The 18,070-nt window shown below is 40.7% G+C and overlaps 1 protein-coding gene across 3 annotated transcripts in view; it reads right to left on the bottom strand.

The window, feature by feature from the left end:
* Positions 1 to 18,070, bottom strand: part of LOC118586126 (fatty acid-binding protein, intestinal-like) — a 47,771-nt gene that overhangs the window by 20,434 nt on the left and 9,267 nt on the right. The window lies entirely within an intron of this gene.

Below are 18,070 nucleotides of genomic sequence, written 5' to 3'. Positions count from 1 at the left end.
ACAGCAGAGAAGTTGGAAGTCCTGCTAAGATTTAATAACAGGTCAAGAGAAGAGGATTCAAACAAATCTGAACACTACATTGGACAAGAGAATCATTTTAGAATTTTGATTGTTGTCCATTGGGCACCATGTTTTTTGTGTAGTTGTGCTGTATTTGTTCTTATTTAATGAATGCATTACAAAGAAAACAGCCTTCTACTATTCTTTCATTTTTTCTTTTAAAAAGAAGAAAATGTCAGAACATAAGTAGAGATGGGGAAGATTCTATAATGGAAAGTTGCATTCATAACCCCAGATTTAATAAGACCAGCTGTGTCATCTTTGTGTTCTCAAAGATTATAAAACCTTATCATTTCTAAATCATCAAAAACTAGCATACTGTTAAGTGGAAGGAAATTTAAAAGTTCATGGTTGTTTTACAAGGTGTATAGTGAGGTTATGCCTCAAACAAACAAACAAAAAACCCACAAACTGCTCTTACAGAGGACTCAGTTTGATTCCTAGCACCCATGCAGATTGACTCTCAACAGCCTGTAACACCACTTCGGGGGCAAATGATGCCTCCTTCTAGATTCTGTGAGCACCTTGCTCATGCATACACAAACCCTCACTCAGACACATATATGTACATAATTTTAACAATATAATAAATCTTTTTAAGCTTATGTGATAGATCCAATCTTTATTACAAAAATAAGGCTAATCTCCAACCAATGAAGTATAAACATTGTATATTAAAAAAGAAGAATGTGTATTGAAAAATAAACAAGTTTAATATTGCAATCATAACACCTGCTACCATGCATGACTTCTTTTATTCAACCTTCCTGTGTTGCACAAATCCTAAATGGTCCTATAATAAAAACCTGGAGCCAGATATTGGGGTTAATGCTGAAAGATCAGAGAGACAAAGGAACAAGCCATAGCCACTTCTCACTTCATCAAACCCACAAATCCTCTGACTTTATGCTCCTGAGTCCTCAGCCGAAAGGCTCTCAGTTCCTTTCTCATTCATCCTTATGTGCCTTTCTCTGCCCAGCCATATCACTTCTCAACTTTCCTAGTGCTGGGATTAATAGCGTGTGTGCTTTCCAATACTGGTGGCAATGGCATGAAATCTCAATGCTGGGATTAAAGGTGTGTGTTACTAGTGCCTGGCTCTGTTTCTATTAGACTGGATTAATCTGTAGTCCAGGGTGGCTTTGAACTCACAGAGATCCAGATGGATCTCTGCCTTTGGAGTGCTATAGGATTAAAGGTGTGTGCCACCACTGCCTGACCATTATGGCTAATTCTGTGGCTAGTTCTGTCCTCTGATCTTCAGGCAAGATTTATTAGAGTACAAGAAAATATCACCACATTCCTGAACCTCAGTTTCCACACATATAAAAGAAACACAGTAGTACTTTATATATAGATTTTTTTTCAAGTATTGTGTAAAACAACCAAACTGAACAACTGGCAGAAATCAGGTACTCAATAAACCTTAGGTTCTGTTCTCATTGTCTGAGAAAGGAAGCTGCCAAGTTTCCTGCCATTATAATGGACTAAACCTCTCAATAGTAAGTGAGTCACAGTTAACATTTTTTTTTTTTGTAAGAGTTGCTGTGGTCATGGTGTCTCTTCACAGCAATAGAAACCCAATGAAGACACCCATGGATGTAGGTCTACCTATTGGAGTATGTGTAACCTACTATCAAGTCCCCAAAGGACAATGACTCTCCTCTCAATGGCCAGCACCACCTGTAGGCTTCTAAATCCATGACTCTCTGTAAGTTTCACACCAATACCTTTATCCCCTTTACTATTTTGTGAAGAAAATTCTTATGCATACTTTTGGTGTTTATTAGAAAGTGATTTTAGTATTTAATGGCTGGTACAACTGATGCTTTGGGCCAGGTGTGCCTTGGATTTGCCAGGTAAGGATATGTGTTGCTGGCAATGTATATTTCTACTCCAATCTCAAGGCCACTGAAATAGCACATAGTTCAAGAAAGAGGTCTGGAAGGAAGACACTAGAGCAGTTTCTGACCATTGTTCACCTAATAGTGTTTCCACACTAGGACTCCCTGCTCTGTCTGGGGCCACTTTCAACTACTAAGAAGGAGCAAATGGCTTGGTTGTAAGAGAATCCTGCTTGTGCTTACACACGCTGCTAACAGTTGGCATATGAAAACTTCTCTTCCATTTATCAGCTTGGAAAACGCATTTTCTCTGTATTGTAGCATCACTAAATGTTTAATGCCCACTTAATTTCACAACATTATAGAACTTTTCTAGATATCCCCCATACAGCTACTCAACTCTTACCACTTACTAGATTTGATCTAGAAAATGAAAATTATGCAAGACCTGTGGACAGCACAACCTTTGGCTTACAGACTTTCCTGTTGGTAATACTGAGTTGACTAACTTAGTATGGACCCAGCCCATTCATTCCTGTTCTTATGGAACCCTAAGACTTAGCCTCTTAGGGTTTGGGGAAGTGTGGGAATGTGGCTGATGCTGTGGATACTATGGAGTTCAGCTGCCCTTCCCTTGGCTCTGCAGTCCTCACCGCCTGAGTGAGTGGTCTGGAAGAAGTGGCAATTAGCAGAAGCTCCTGTTGACTCACAACATGTCTCCAAAGGAAAGCAGAAAGCACATTCTTTAGCAGTTTCCATCAGCTGCTTGTACAGCCAGTCTTCATTCCTCACTGTGTACTGCAAGGTGTTCCAAGGTATACTGTGTACTCCAAGGTCTGACTGCTCTGCTGAGCCTGCTCTGAACTGCCAAGGGTGAGTCTGGTACCCCACCTTCATCTGGGAATAAAGGTCACAGGATAGTCCAAAGGACAAATAATAGATCCATGATAAAATTTTAATATTATTATCATGATAGAGATATCAGTAACAAGGAAAAGAGGTTGCCCCAAATTTATCTCAGAGGACTGACCTGCAGAAGCTCACAGAAATCCCTTTGCCCCATTGAATGATGGCCAAGAACATTTCTAGGTTATTATTTTGAATATATTGTAAGAATAAAAAGCACCTTGTAAGACATGATGTTTTACTTCAGCATTTATAGATGTTCAGCTTTTACATATCCAAAGACCAACAGGTACATAGAAATGAGACTGGATAAAGTGCCCTAGGTTGCTGCCCTGGGTGACAGTGGGTAAACCTCTTTGGTTTACCTTATCTACATTAGGGGTCAAATTTTGAAACAGTCAGTCAATTAGAGGTTGAGAAATGCTCCCACTGTCTCTGCCCTTTCAGTCAGAATTTGCCTCCAGCCATTTTTCTGTTAGGGGAACACATTTAACAGGAACTAATTTAAATGGAAATACTTTCCTTATTAATTTAAATTGACCTTTCACTATTTATTCATCTATCAATTAACTAATCCATTCTCTAATTATAAGTTGAACAAATACAGTTTATGAAGTTTAATGGGAATGCAAATTAACGTTTTCTTACTCTTTCTAGTATTGTGTGTACACATGTGCATCTCATGTATACATGAGTTTGTGCATATTTGTGCATCTGAATGCTTACACAAGTGTGCCTTAACACCTGTTATGAAGTCAAAACACAACCTTGGGTTTGATTCTCACTTTCCACCTTGTTTAAGAGAGTCTCTTGGCTGGGCAGTGGTGGTGCACGCCTGTAATCCCAGCACTCGGGAGGCAGAGGCAGGTGGATCTCTGTGAGTTCAAGGCCAGCTTGGTCTACAGAGCTAGTCTAGGACAACCTCCAAAGCTACAGAAAAACCCTGCCTCAAAAAGAGAGAGAGAGAGAGAGAGAGAGAGAGAGAGAGAGAGAGAGAGAGAGAGAGAGAGAGAGACTGACTCTTGTTCTGCAGCTGTGTAAGTCAGGCCAGGACATGTATGCTACTGTGCTTGTGCTTGACTCTGTGTGGGTTCTGGGGACTGGAACTCAGTTCCTCACATTTGCATGGCAAGCACTTTACACACTGAGCTATTGTTAATCCCACCAGGCAAGAATAAGACCACTGCCAGAATTTTGAACCAAATTTAAAGAGCTTTAATTAAATACTGGCCAGGATGATGGACTCTGGCCAGTCTATTCAGGAGTTCCCAGAAAATGGCCATGAACTCTGTTGACCAAGTGCTTATAAAGGCAAACCCACAAGGTTAGGTACTTAATGCCTTCATCCAATTGGGGACAAGCATACATCCTCACATACTTCTTATCCACATATCTCCTACCTACATGTAATCAAGCACATCTGGTGCAGATTGGTCAACCAAACTGGTTTGGAGAAGTCAAAACATGTGACTTGTTATCTTCTATGAACAACAGCCTCCAGCATCTCAGGAAGTATCTGTCCTTGTGCAAGGGGCTTCCAAGTCAGAGGCATTTTTCTTTTATGGATCAGTAATTTTATGGCACAATATTTAAAACTTAGAACATAAGTTTGGCTCTCACATTTCCCTCTTGAGATGTATGCTGAGTCAAATTTTGACTCTGTGATGGCTACATGTTTATTTTGGGATCTAATGACCATCAGCTGAATGGTACTCAAATGGAGATTATCATCTTGCAAGGCATGAATTATGCAAGAGCCAATAGTAACTAGCAGAAACAGGAGGGTCAAAACCCCTGCAATATCTGAAATCAGAGCTATTATTTAGGAGGAGCCTGCAAATGAGAATGGGGACCAGTCATGTATTTCATCTCAGGTCCTCTTTTTTGCAGTGTTTTTGAGTATAGCCAGATTCTTTCTAATGATTCCCAAATGGTTTGTACAGAAACAATTTTTCTTAAAGCTATACAATAACATCCATTTTACGTAGAGCAGGTTGAGTGTCTTATATTGTAGAACTATTTCAGCTAATGAATATACCTGTTGATAGATATGGGTCTGTTTGGTTTTTAACAGCTACCTTTGCTGGTATACCAGTAGGCACTATAGGTAGCCATGTTGTCCCCTATGACAGGGAGTTTACTTTGATCTAGCACCCCAGCCTGTTGAGGACAAAGAGTAATGTGCTCTCCTGTGTAACTACTTCCTGCTGAAACCAGGATGTTGTTGTCAGGTCCCAGAAAGCCTGGAATGTTAGTCAAAAGCTGAGAGGAGATTCAGGCAATAATGACCAGAAGTGCACTTATCATAAATATGAGAAATGTCAATATACTTACAACAGTTATATCTAGAAAATAGGGTCACTATGATTAGATTTTTAGGAATAATTCATACTTTCTAAATGAAAATTCATTGACTATAAATTAGGTGGGTTTTTTTTAAGAAAAGTTAGAAAATAAAATTTATCTAAAACCAAATTATATAAGTATTTCTCATATTGGATTTACTTAGAGACAGACATGACAAATACCAAATACCAAAGATTTTTAGGGAGTTTTAACTTGCCTTTAACTTTAGTTAAACATTAAATTCTTTTAACTTTAACAACTTTTACTTAGATAGAAACTTAGTCAGGAAAGCAGGGATGGGGTGGGGGGTGGGTATGAACCAGTGTTACAGGGAAGCTGGCAAAAGAGATGTGGGAAAGTGGTCACATGACAACAGCTGAGTTCACATGCTTATCAACTCCATATGAACTGCTTTATAAGGTATATCATGTATTACTGCACAAGTTGTTTCATTAATTTTAAGTAGATTGAAATTAGACACAATATTTTGTTTGAGCACTATCAAATTAAACTGGAAGTCAACAAAAGAAGAGAAACTGAAAAATAAGAAATACATCAAAGTCTGGCACCCTCATAAACAACTAGTGTGTCAAAAATGAAATAAGAAGAACTAGGCACCAGGTGAAGTGTCTCAGCAGATGAAAGCATTTGCAAGCCACAAGAGCCTGACTACCTTAGTAACATAGAGCAGAAAGAGAACCAACTCCTAAAAATTGTCCTCTGGCTCCCACACATGCAGTGTGGTACACATGTCCACATGCACACATCATATAATAATAATAAATATTATTATTATATAATATTTAAATAATAAAATGATATTAATGAATATTATGTTTTATTAGAAAGAACTTAGAGAATACTTGGAGATAAGAGATAAGATGACAGTCACATCCCCAGTAGACTAGATGTACTTTGGTAAGAATAGTGCTGTGAAGGAAATGCTTGTTTATAAATGAAAAAAGAAAAGACTGGGATTGTGGCTTCGAAAGGCAACACAAATTGTGGCCATAAAGAATTCCTTGAGGAAACTGAGGAGAATCAAAGTAGTTTCAAAAGAAACAATAGAGCTGAGCAGAGGTAAAGGAACTGTGACTAGAAAAACAAGAGGAAATCAGTGAAACCAAAGCTGGGTCTTGAAAAGATCAAGAGAGTGACAAACATCTACACAGATCATTGAGGAAGAAATGGAAAAGAACCAGATGTAAGCCATGCAAACCTAAAAGTAGTAATATTGCCACAAACCTCACAGACATGGAGGATTGTAAGAGAATATTCTGTATAGAGTATACAGTGTATAGACTGCTAGGATCCAGGAGGATTTCGTGTGAAAAAAATAATACTCTTTTATATTAGAGTGTGGTGACTCATGTCTGCAATCCCAACAGGTGAGGGGTCTAAAGCAAGAGGATGGCTGTGGGTTTGAGGCAAGCCTGGACACGTAGAAGTCACAAAGTGAGATCTTGTCTCCACTGCCTTTAATAATCTACAAATTTAGAGTGCTCTCAGAATTCAGAAGGAAAACAACAAACACACTTCCTCCTAATTCAAAGTGTGGACAACGGGACTGTGTGCACTTCAGTTGGAGCACTGCATCTGTTTTCAAGGTTGGAAAGGTGTTTTCTTTGTCATTAAAAAAAAACCTAGGAGACAGACAACAACACCAAAGATGGGCTCTAAATGAATGTATAGACATAGGTACAGGTTTCTGGTTTAACAATGAACAGAGCTGTAAAATTGTTTCAGTAGCTTCTCTTTGCTTTACCATTTCCATGTAAACTAGTAGCTATCCTAACAACTGTCTTCTCATAGAGTGACTCTTCTCTCAGGATGAAGCATCTTGCCTTGAAGACTGAGTCCTAGTTAGGTTTCTATCACTGCTCTGAAGATCATGACCAAAATCAATGTGGACAGCATCTTAGGATTTCTATTGCTGTGAAGAGACACCATGACCAAGGCAGCTCTTATAAAGAAAACATTTAATTGGAGTGGCTTGCTTATATTTCAGAAGTTCAGTCCATTATCGTTATGACAGGGAGCATGGCAGCATGCAGGCAGAGGTGGTGCTGGAGGAATAGCTGAGAGTCTAAATCTTGTAGACAGGAAGTCAACTGAGACACTGGGCAGTCTCCTGAGCATAGGAAACCTCAAAGCTCACCCCCACAGTGACACACTGCCTCTAACAAAGACATCCCCACTCCAGCAAAGCCACACCTCCTAATAGTGCCATTCCCCATGAGATTATGGGGCCAATTACGTTCAAACTACCTCATTCTACTTCTTGGCCCCCCTAAGCTTGTAACAATATCATAATGCAAAATGCATTTAGTCAAGTTGCAAAAGTCTATAACAGTTTCAACATGTTTAAAAATCCAAAGTTTAAAAATCTCTTCCTAGATATTTATGCAAACTCTTAACTGTAATCCCCTATAAAATTTTTAAAAACCCATATCACATACTTCCAACATATAATGGCACAGGCTATACATTACCATTCCAAAACATAGTAAAGGGAGCATAGTAAGGAAACACTGGACCCAAGCAAGATAAAAAAAACTCCAAAGTCTGCAAGTTCTAAGTTCTGCTGCTTACTTGGGCTTAAACATGGCCCCCTTATTCAATTACATTTTAACTAGCTTTCTGTCCTTCAGTGCCTATGTTTGGCTGTCCTGAAACTGGACCTATAAAACAGGCTGGCCTCAAACTCATCCAGCCTCTGCCTTCCCAGTACAGTGATTAAAGGCATGTACCACTATACCTGGATCTAAGTTGTTTTTTTTTTTTTTTTTAACTCCTTTTCACAGATTGGAAACTCAGCTGGGTGGGATCTTGCCCTGAGGTCACCATTCCCTTTATTGCACTTCTGAATCTGTCTGCTTGAACACAGGACTTAGCTCCATTTTTCTTCCTGGTGTTCCTTTTTCATTAATTTGTACATTTTGTGTTTTTATTTGCTCAGCTTGCTCCCTTTCTTTATAAATCTTCATTACAGTTAACACTAATAACTACACAATCGAGTCTATACTAGGCTCTTTTGAGATTTCCTCTGCCAAAAGAATTCATCCAAATCTCTTCATACTAGTCTCAGGCTGACTTTCCAAACAAGGCAAAAAGCAGTCACATTCTTCACCAAACTATCACAAGCATGATCTCTAGGCAACTTACTAAAATTCTCCTCCATAACCACATGAGTCAGGCTCCACAGTTCAAATCACACTCAGCGCCACTATCTTCCATATCCCTACTTCTATGGTCCATTAAGCAGCACTTAAAGCATCCAATGCACTCCTAACCCAAACTCCCAAAGTCCAATTTTTTCCAAAGAAAAGCATGGTCAGGCCTATTACAGCAGTACCCTATTCATGGTACCAACTTTTATCTTAGAGTTTTATTGCTGTGAAGAGAAACAATGACCACGGCAATTCTTATAAAGGAAACATTTATTGGGGCTATCTTACAGTTTCAGAGTTTCCATTACACAAATGGGCCCCAAAAATTCTACCAGGAAACTCCTACAGCTGACAAGCCCCTTCATCAAAATAGCTGGATACAAGATTAAATAAATAAAAAATATATACATATACATATATATATATATATATATATATATATATATATATATATATACACACACACATATATATGTAGCCCTTCTGTAACCCCCTTGAAGCACACAAGTGGCCATGCCCCTCCCCCAAGAACCTCCAACTGCCAGGTTCCATCTATAGAACTCTAACTGCCCTATTGGCTGGAGCCATCCCCACCCTTCAGAGTAAAAAGTTCAACTCTGGAATTGAAATTCCACCAGTTCCTACCTGGACAGCTTTACCCTGAAAAGTCCCACCCCCTCAACACAGAAGAAGCTCTACATAAGCCCTATCTTCTACTCAGTTCCCTGCTGTTTCTCACCCAAGCAGAGGCAGCCACCCTCCTGGTTTTTTTCCCTCCCAACAAATCTGTGTAAGGTTTGCTGTGAGGTGTGACTTTGTGGTATTCTTGGCTCCGAACTGCCAGGATACCTTTCTGCCTGAGCTATAACACTTAGATTTAGTACCAAAACCCGGGATAGACTCTCCTAGTGCCTGTGTTGCCCCTCAGGGGCCTTGGCTGCACTAGGACCCTATCCCTCATCTCCAGTTCACCCGCAACAGACTCACCTTCCAGCTCAGTAATTGCTCAGTACTCCATCCACCAACAGCAATGAGGTAAGTTTCCCCCTTGGTTGGTGTAAATGTTTCTCTGAGTTCAAGGAAGTGACCACTGAATGTCTGGGCCCCCTCTGGTACTCTTGGAGGGGGTATGCCCAGTCATGCTGTTTAAGACTACAGCTGGCCCTCTTCACCTGACCTCATCCCCCGACCCTTGGAGCTGCAATCCTTGGGCCCAGCCAGGCTGTTGTACTGCCTCTTGCCTACTTCTCCTGTCTTCCCTTAGGAGCTGCCTCTAATCCCACAGCTCCTCAAGGCCCTCATGGATTTTGTGACTCCATTCTTTAAACTTTCCTGTGGTTTTGTCCTTGCTGTCTAGCCTCCACAAAAGCCCTGGTACCAGGCACTGAGTCCCTCCTCTGACTAAGCTGACTAAGCCCTGCCCCCTGAAAACTGTGTTAATGACCCACTGAATGGCTTGGTCCTCATTTGGTCCTCTCTGAGTCCTAAGGATGCCCACAACTATAGGCTGCAGTGACATTTTTTTTTTCCTTCTCATCCACGGGAATGGTGTCTTCCAGACTCTCTCATTCCCCCTTAGGATGCCTCTTAGAAAACCTCCAGCCTCTCCATCTGACACCCAATCTGAAGGGCCCTAAATTTGTTTGCTTTTGCAATTGAGTTTGGCCTCAATGCTCTTTACATAACAACACAAAGGGCTGCCCAGCAGCACTCGGATACTAATGTTATTTGGGACCTTTACAAATACTGCCAGCAATCTGGGAAATGGAAAGAGGTTCCCTGTTCCCTGTTTCATTTTCTCCATTTCAAGCCCTGTTTTTTTGTTTTGTTTTGTTTTTCTATTTAGTCTCCCTCACCTCTTGTGGTATAATTGTCCTCCCTTTTAAGTTAGAAAATGATTGATCTGTGAGGTTGTTACAAAATGGGAGCCAGGAGCTGGGCCTAGCAAGAGTAGGAGAAATCAAAAAAGTAAGTCAGTTACAAAGTGCACACACACTGCACACACTCTGGCTGCTGTGTCTCTCGACTCCCTTCTGCAGTGCCCTCTGTCTACAGCCAGAGCTCACAAATTTCCTACCTCTAAGCCGGTTTTCCTCAGCTTACTGGATTCAATTTTACAGTCAGGTGTCTTTTAGGTACTATTGGTATTAGACGGTTGTTTTATGCCATCCCACTTCAATTAAAGGCTGACTCTGGAGGTGAGACATGGCTTGCCCTTCTCTAGACCCAAGCATGCTTGTTTAAAGGTTTCTTCCACATTATCCATCCCACATCAGGAGAGCCACTTGACTAAGTGACAGAGAAAGAAGAGCAAAACAAAATATAAGTCCCTAGGAGGGGCTATTGCTATTCATCTCATATGCTCTTGGTTTCAGTTTAACTATCTAAAATTTTTTGCTAAGATATAAATCTTGTCTCAAGGTTTGTAAACCTGTTTGTGTCAATTTTCTGTACCTCAAGATTTGTCAGCATGTTGGATATGATTAAAACAATGTAAAATCTGTAACAAAGGGGTTAACTTAAAACTTGTAACATCAAGTTGATTGTTAAAAATCTACACATAAGTAATCTTAAAGGAAACATGTGGCTTGTTGCCACCTTACCTGCTGTCCCCTCATTGGAATGGAGATGGCCATGTGGCTGACAACCATCTTTGCTAGGGTTGGAAAGAGTGGACTTTGTCATGTGACCTTACTCTCATCTTGACTAAAAGTGACCACATGGCATAAGACAATCAAGGAAAAGTTAACTCCTATCTGTGAGGCCCAAACCAGATGATTCCTCCACTATTTTCTCTTTTTTAAACTTTACTTTATGTGCATTGGTGTTTTGCCATGGGTGTTAGGTCCCCTGGAACTGGAGTTACAGACAGTTGTGAGCTGTCACATTGGTGCTGGGAATTGAACCCAAGTCCTCTGGAAGAGCAGACGGTGCTCTTAACCACTGAGCCATCTCTCCAGCCCCAATTCCTCCACTATTTTCAATCACACTAAGGAGCCTTCCTCTTATCAGACTCAACTCACAGGCCCTTATCTTCCTCTCCAGGCTCTCTGGTTTCCTTTCTCCATCCTCAGTGACAGGCTGCCCACACAGTCAGGGCTAAGGCTGTCTACCAATCAGGACCCCGAGTGGAATTACAATATCCCAGGGAGCATCCTTGCTAAGGATCAGTTTGTAACTTGCCTCCCAGCTTGTCTTCACATGGCCACCCTTCAAGTGGTAAATTATAAAATAATCCAAGAGGTCATTTAGGTCAAACATGATAACCCATCTCAATTCTTAGACTCCCTCACAAAGGCCCTCTTACAATATACCAATCTAAATCCCAGGACCCCAGATGGAAAACAACTCCTTATGACCTACTTCTTCTCCCAGAGTTTCCCTGATATTAAGGTAAAATTTAATTGCCTAGAGAAAGAGCCCCTGACTCTACAGGAAAAAGTCTCTTAGCAGGGGCCTTTAATGTATACTATGGGAGAGATGAAAAAGCCTGAAAACAAAAATCCATGAGTCTAGTGAAGGCCTTTCCACTGACTACAGCCACTGCCCAGGCTCCCTGACCTCCCATAGCCTGAGAACCTTTATGCCCCTAAGCCCAAACAATCACAAGGCTTCAAGTCTCTGTGGCACTCAAGTTAATCACTACCTACCTGCTGGGTGGTCTGGGACTTGTGCCCTGACATTCCTTTTTCAAACTAGCGGCTGGGACCAGGTGAACAGCCCTTGCCAATTTCCATCACAGGGTTTATAGCAGCATGGCATGACAAGCTGTTCGGGTCACAGCAGTCCTGGGTATGACCACTGACATCGCCACTAGGGCAGTGGGACTGACTTCTGTGGTGACATTTTAATTGTGCTGAAATGTGACTTTGTTTGTATGTTAATAAAGTTTGCCTGGAGATCAGAGGTCAATAGTGAGCCAGGAACAGAATTTAGGTGGTGGTAGCCCATGCTCTTAATCCCATCACATGGCAGGCAGAGTCTCTGTGTGGTCAAGGACACGGCCAAGTGTGGTGACCCTAACCTTTAATCCCAGTACCAACCATAGAGACCTAAAGGTCTATATAGACTGGCAGTGACTAGGAAATCATGTGGTCAGGTTTAGAGACAATGAGAAGGCAGAACAGAAAGCCAATAAAAAGACAAGTCACACAGGAAGAAAGTCTCTCTCTCTCGGGAAGCAACAACAGCCAGGTGGTAAGATAAGGTGGTCTTGGCTCTTTGCTAGTGCTCTGATCTCTTGGGCATTTAACTCTGTATTATGGTTCTTATTTAAGAAGACTGTTTAGAATTTCATCTAAATACTTCCCTAGCTATTGACCATCAGTTTTCCTCTAAGTTCATCCAGGATCTCCAATGGGTAGCTCAGACCATCCTTACCCTCCAGGGCCAAATACTCACTGGCCACCATAGTGCTACAAAATCAGTGAGGATTAGATTTATTAACAACAGAAAGAGGTGGTGTTTGTCTCTTCTTCAGGGAAGAATGCTGCTTCTATGCCAAAGTCAGGTATAGTAAAAGACAAGATCTGACAACTCCAGACAGAAATCCAAAAATGTAAGAAACAGCTCAATGCCTCTGGCCAGTGGCTCATAGACAGTTCAATGTGGAACTGGTTACTATCCTTTTTAACCCCTTTCTCCTCCTTTTCTTAATCTTACTAGTCACATTCTGCCTTATAAACTTCTTGTCTAGATTTCTTCAACAACATATTCAAAGATGTCTAACCAGACTTTAAATCAGTTGCTATTACAGGATAACTGACCCTATCTACCAAGTCAGAAGCTGGGGCTCCTGATTATACAGTGATAGTGAAGATCAGTTTCACCCAAAGGACTTTGCTGCCCCAATTCCACAGGAAGTAGTTTATAATGATAACATCCCCTCCTTTGCTATAACCTGATTATTTATCAATAATAAACAAAAAGGGGAAATGGAAGCACCTTGCTGCACACCAGAGGACAGGACTCTCCCCTGAAGACCTCCAACTACCAGGTTCTACCCACAGCTGGATGTGGCACGAACCCTAATTGGTCATCATAAAAACCCAGAGCCAATATTTGGGTAAATGCTGAAAGAGCAGAGAGACACAGGAACAAGCCACAACTACCTCTCACCTCACCAACTCCTCAGCTGGAAGGACTGAGCTCCTTTCTCCTCCCTCCTTATATTCCTTTCTCTGGCCAGCCATATCACTTCCTGTCTCAACTTCCCTAGTGCTTGGATTAAAGGCTTGTGTGCCTCCCAAGAACAGGGAGCAAAGGCATGAGATTCCACGTGCTTTGATTAAAGATGTGTGCCACCACTACCTGGCCTCTATGGCTAACTAGTGGCTGGCTTTGCCCTCTGATGTTCAGGCAAGCTTTATTTGTTAGATCATATAAAAAATATCACATTTCCCCTTTTTGTCTAAAATAAAAAAGATTATAACTAATATAAGAAAAACTATGTGCAATAACTATATATGATGTATACATGCAATAATTACATCAATAATGTCCAGTCCCTTAACATTTGGCAAATTCAGAGAAAAATATTCCTTTATTTATCCTATTTTTGTGAGTACAAAGTGTTGTACCTAATTCACTTTCTATCCTAACTTGTATTACCAACCAAAACTCTGTTTTGATGTCTCTCAAACTTACACACTTTACGCCTCTTTAGTGTGTTTCTTTTCTGAATTTGTTAACAAGGAAAATAATAACTATAACTACCTAGTCTTCAACTCTAGATACCTGAGAAGGAAATAATATTAACTGAGTAAGCAGGAAGTGTAAGCAAGCGAATTCCAAAAATTGTGAAAAATGACAGGAACAGCTGGCTGCCTGGCTGCTGTGGAATAATTCTCTTGTACACTGTAAAGATTTGTCATTCTGATTGGTTTAATAAAACACTGATTGGCCAGTAGCCACGCAGGAAGTATAGGTAGGGCAAACAAACTAAGAATGCTGGGAAAAGGAAAAGCAGAGTCAGGAGTCACCAGCCAGCTGCAGAGGAAGCAAGATGAGAACGCCGCACTGAGAAAAGGTACCAAGCCACGTGGCTAAACATAGATAAGAACTGTGGGTTAATTTCAGTGTAAAAGCTAGTCAGTAATGAGCCTGAGCAATAGGCCACACAGCTTGTTATTAACATCAAGCCTCTGAGTCATTATTTGGGAAGCAGCTGCCAGGTATTTGGGATTTGCTGACCACAGAAATTTCTGTTTACAGCTGAACCCAGGCCCCACCCAACAGAGTAAAAAGCCCAAGCTTTAGAATTGAAATTCCACCCTAGAAAACTTCACCCTGAAAAAAGTTCCACATCCCAACACAGAAGAAACTCTACATAAGCTCTGCCTTCTGATCAGTTCCCTGCTGTTTCTTGATCAAGCAGAGGCAGTAACCTGCCAGGGTCCAGCTCTGGCTGGGGTTCATGTCCTGAGATGGGAAAAGTATATCAGCACAAGGAAAACTTCTGACCACCAAGTGGGTTGCACTCCAGTGGCACTGAACATCTCAGGCCATTTTTATTTATACTTAAAGTTTTTCTTGACAGGGTTACATGAACAGCTTTATTATTAGCTGCTATTTTTGACTTTAAGAAATACATCACAATTTAAGGGATACATTGTCATCATTATGAAAGCCCATTTTTCTGCTTTATGCTTCCCCAAATATACCTTCCCACCCCTGCATAACCTTATTCTAGACACAGAGTTCAGCATTTTTGCAGGTTTAACTAAATATCCAGCCAGACACGTCCTGCTCTCACAGCACTTATGTCAGCTGGCGGCTACTCATGGTTACCAAGTTAAAGAGTAATAGACACAGGCGAAATGCTTTAAGGACAACAATACTCAAACCCAGGCAATTCTTTCATGTCTGCAAGATATATTTTTATACAGTTCCCTTTTCTACAGGAGAGTCCCATGTCTCAATCTATTTATAAAAGGCAGACCTTGATAAAACGCTCTTTTCCCATCTCACTACCATACTTCTTCCACCAATATAAGCTCCTATGTATGGTATAGATGGATCTATCCGCCCCACATTTTGAATTGTATTTTTTTTCTCTTGGAGTATACCAGATCCTACAAATGATTCTATGCTTGGTGTCCAGGGAACTTACTCTCAACAGTTGGCACCATGTGTATTCCTGAGACTTTCTTCCCAGTCTGTGAATGCATGTCCTGCTCTCCTGTGTCCTGAACTGTGAAACATGGTTAATGTTCCAAGTGTTATTTTCTCACATGTATCTAACTATCTCCACTGAGTCAGAGAAGTTCTCAGGGTTGGGAGTTGTGGTTAGTAATTCTGGATAAGAGATTCAAAAAGCATTAATCCCTGCTGATTCCTAGGGGAAAATATTTGAAAAGGAAGAGAATTTCCAGAGAAAATCCAACTGTTGTATGTGTGACTGACAAAGTATAATGAGAGAGAAAAGAGCCTATGAGCTGCATGGATTTTGTGAATTCCTTCGATGTCCAATGGACTATTTGGTCCTTGCCAAGTGAGATTCTGTTTCCACAGGTCCCTGGCCCCAAGTAAATCTGTTGGACAGGTAGTCATATGCTGATCTGGGACTAGTCTGCATGGCTCCCAACATTTACCACTTTTTTATTTTTTTAAATAATGAGTCAGGTGTCATGGGTCACAGCATGCAAGGCAGAACTCAAATGTTTGATGATGTCTGGAAAAAAGAATAACAAGGATCAAAAATAATCCTACTCTAATGCCCAGATTAACAATCAAAGACCTAAAATCCTCAGCAGGAACATAAGATTAGATAAAAGAAAAGAAGGAGGCAGCAACCCCCTTCTGGAGAAAAGATTTGTAAGTGAGCATGTGAGGTCATAGAAATCTGATGATATAAATCATGAATATTAATATCTAAGTCATAACTATTCCAAATTCCCTTAATATTTTCCTGAATCTGCTTCCAAGTAAAATCAGTGCCATTATATGGCAAAGGAGTAACACAAGCCCATTTATATGTTGCATGACAAGAGACAGTGAGTCTGACCTTTATATTTTAACGTTGAGTGCCAATGTATAGCATAGCCTCTTTTAAAATCGTAACCCTATCCACTAGTCCTTTATGTATACTCTCCCATGTAACAAGTGCCAGGGAAACATTGTTGATAAATTATTAACATGATCAGTCCTATGTACTTGCTGTACCAGAGCAGTGGTAGATGCTGCTATAGAAGCCACAATAGATATTAGGGCAGTAATGCCCCAAATCAAAGCTGCAACAAATCACTTTGGGTGAGAAAGCATGGAAAACAGTCTCTAAGGCATAAATACCAGGATCATCAAACCAAGACAAAGATAAGTTTACAAGCATCAAAACAAAAAGAGATTGTCTAATAATCAGGAAATTATCTACTGTAAAAGTATGATCATTACAGTTAGTAATCATACAATTAATACAAGAAATATCACAAGTAGAATATGATTTTCAGACTCAAAATCTCCACCTATCAGCACAGCAAAAGGAGCAGTAACACAGACCTGAAGGCCACTTAGGATTGTGGAGGCTTGTAGAGGCCCTTTAATACAAGTGAAATTGGTGGCTATAAATAACTTGAATAAATGCTTTGAAGAACAAATGAGGTAAATATTTGGTCAAAAACATAGGAAAAAACCCATCCAGGTGAAAACCAATACAGATTGTCCTACTATTAAAAATTGTTTGTTACACTGAGGAAATCCTTGTTTATTAGTAGTTAGATATTTTGGATAATGATGAGCTGAACTAGAAACAGACGAGTCATAAATTTTATCTTGGACATCCTTAGGGGAATAAATATCATCTCTATCAGAAAAAAACACAAAGAAACCAACATAACAGGACTAACAGACTCCCATAAATGATTGTATTTACGCTGGGGTAAGCAATCAGGAACCCCTTGGGAAGGTCTCCCTTTAGTAGTAGCCAATTGAGTGGGAATGGTTTCATCAGCCCCCAGGGACAAAAGATAAAAACCAAAGTTCACTTTCATTATCCTTAATTCCTCAAGGGGAGGCAGCCACCAATGTCCCATAAAAGAGGGAAACATATCCAGGCTCAGGAGTGATGTCAGCTAATAAGCAGACAGGCAAGGCATCTGCATGTCCTGTATAGTTTAGGAGACCAGAAATCTTATAATGAGGGGAAAAAAAAAAAGCATCTCTATCTCCTCCCACCAGCCTAGAACCATTAACCACCACTCTCACTTCTTCAGAATCCCAAGTCACAGGGAGAAACAGTAGGCTTTGGGATACAAGTCCCAAACTGTTCCTGAGCAGCACGTATTGGTAATAAAGATAGCAGTATCTGCCCAGAGACCAGAGCAATCACAGCCAAAAACCAGAGAGGGAGGAGTGACTTCACTGCCTTGACCAATGGCAAGATGCTCAGTCATATGTCCTGGGTTTGGAGCTTAACATCTCAGCCATTTTGTTGAATGAGTGACAAAGGGTGATGTAATTATCCATGACTACTTCCTGTTGACACTGGGGCATCACTGGGGCCCCCAAAGCCTGGAATGTTGACTAAATCTGGGAAGTGCAAGCTGCTTTATTCACTGTCCAGGTTCTGTAAGACCATCTGGGGCTAGGGACGCTCAGGCAGCAGTTGGAGCAGTCTTTAGTCTTTAATCGGAAATCTCCTGAAACAGATGTATATTAAAGGCAGGAAACAAAGTTAAGGACTTGGTGGGGGTGGATTTTTTGTAGGTATACATTTGAAACTTCAAGGACCATGGTTCTGGAAGCTGG

This window comes from Onychomys torridus, chromosome 6 (genome assembly GCF_903995425.1).
Source record: "Onychomys torridus chromosome 6, mOncTor1.1, whole genome shotgun sequence".
Classification (NCBI taxonomy): Eukaryota; Metazoa; Chordata; class Mammalia; order Rodentia; family Cricetidae; genus Onychomys; species Onychomys torridus.
The sequence above is the reverse complement of the archived record's forward strand: the minus strand, read 5'-3'. Positions and strand labels throughout refer to the sequence as shown.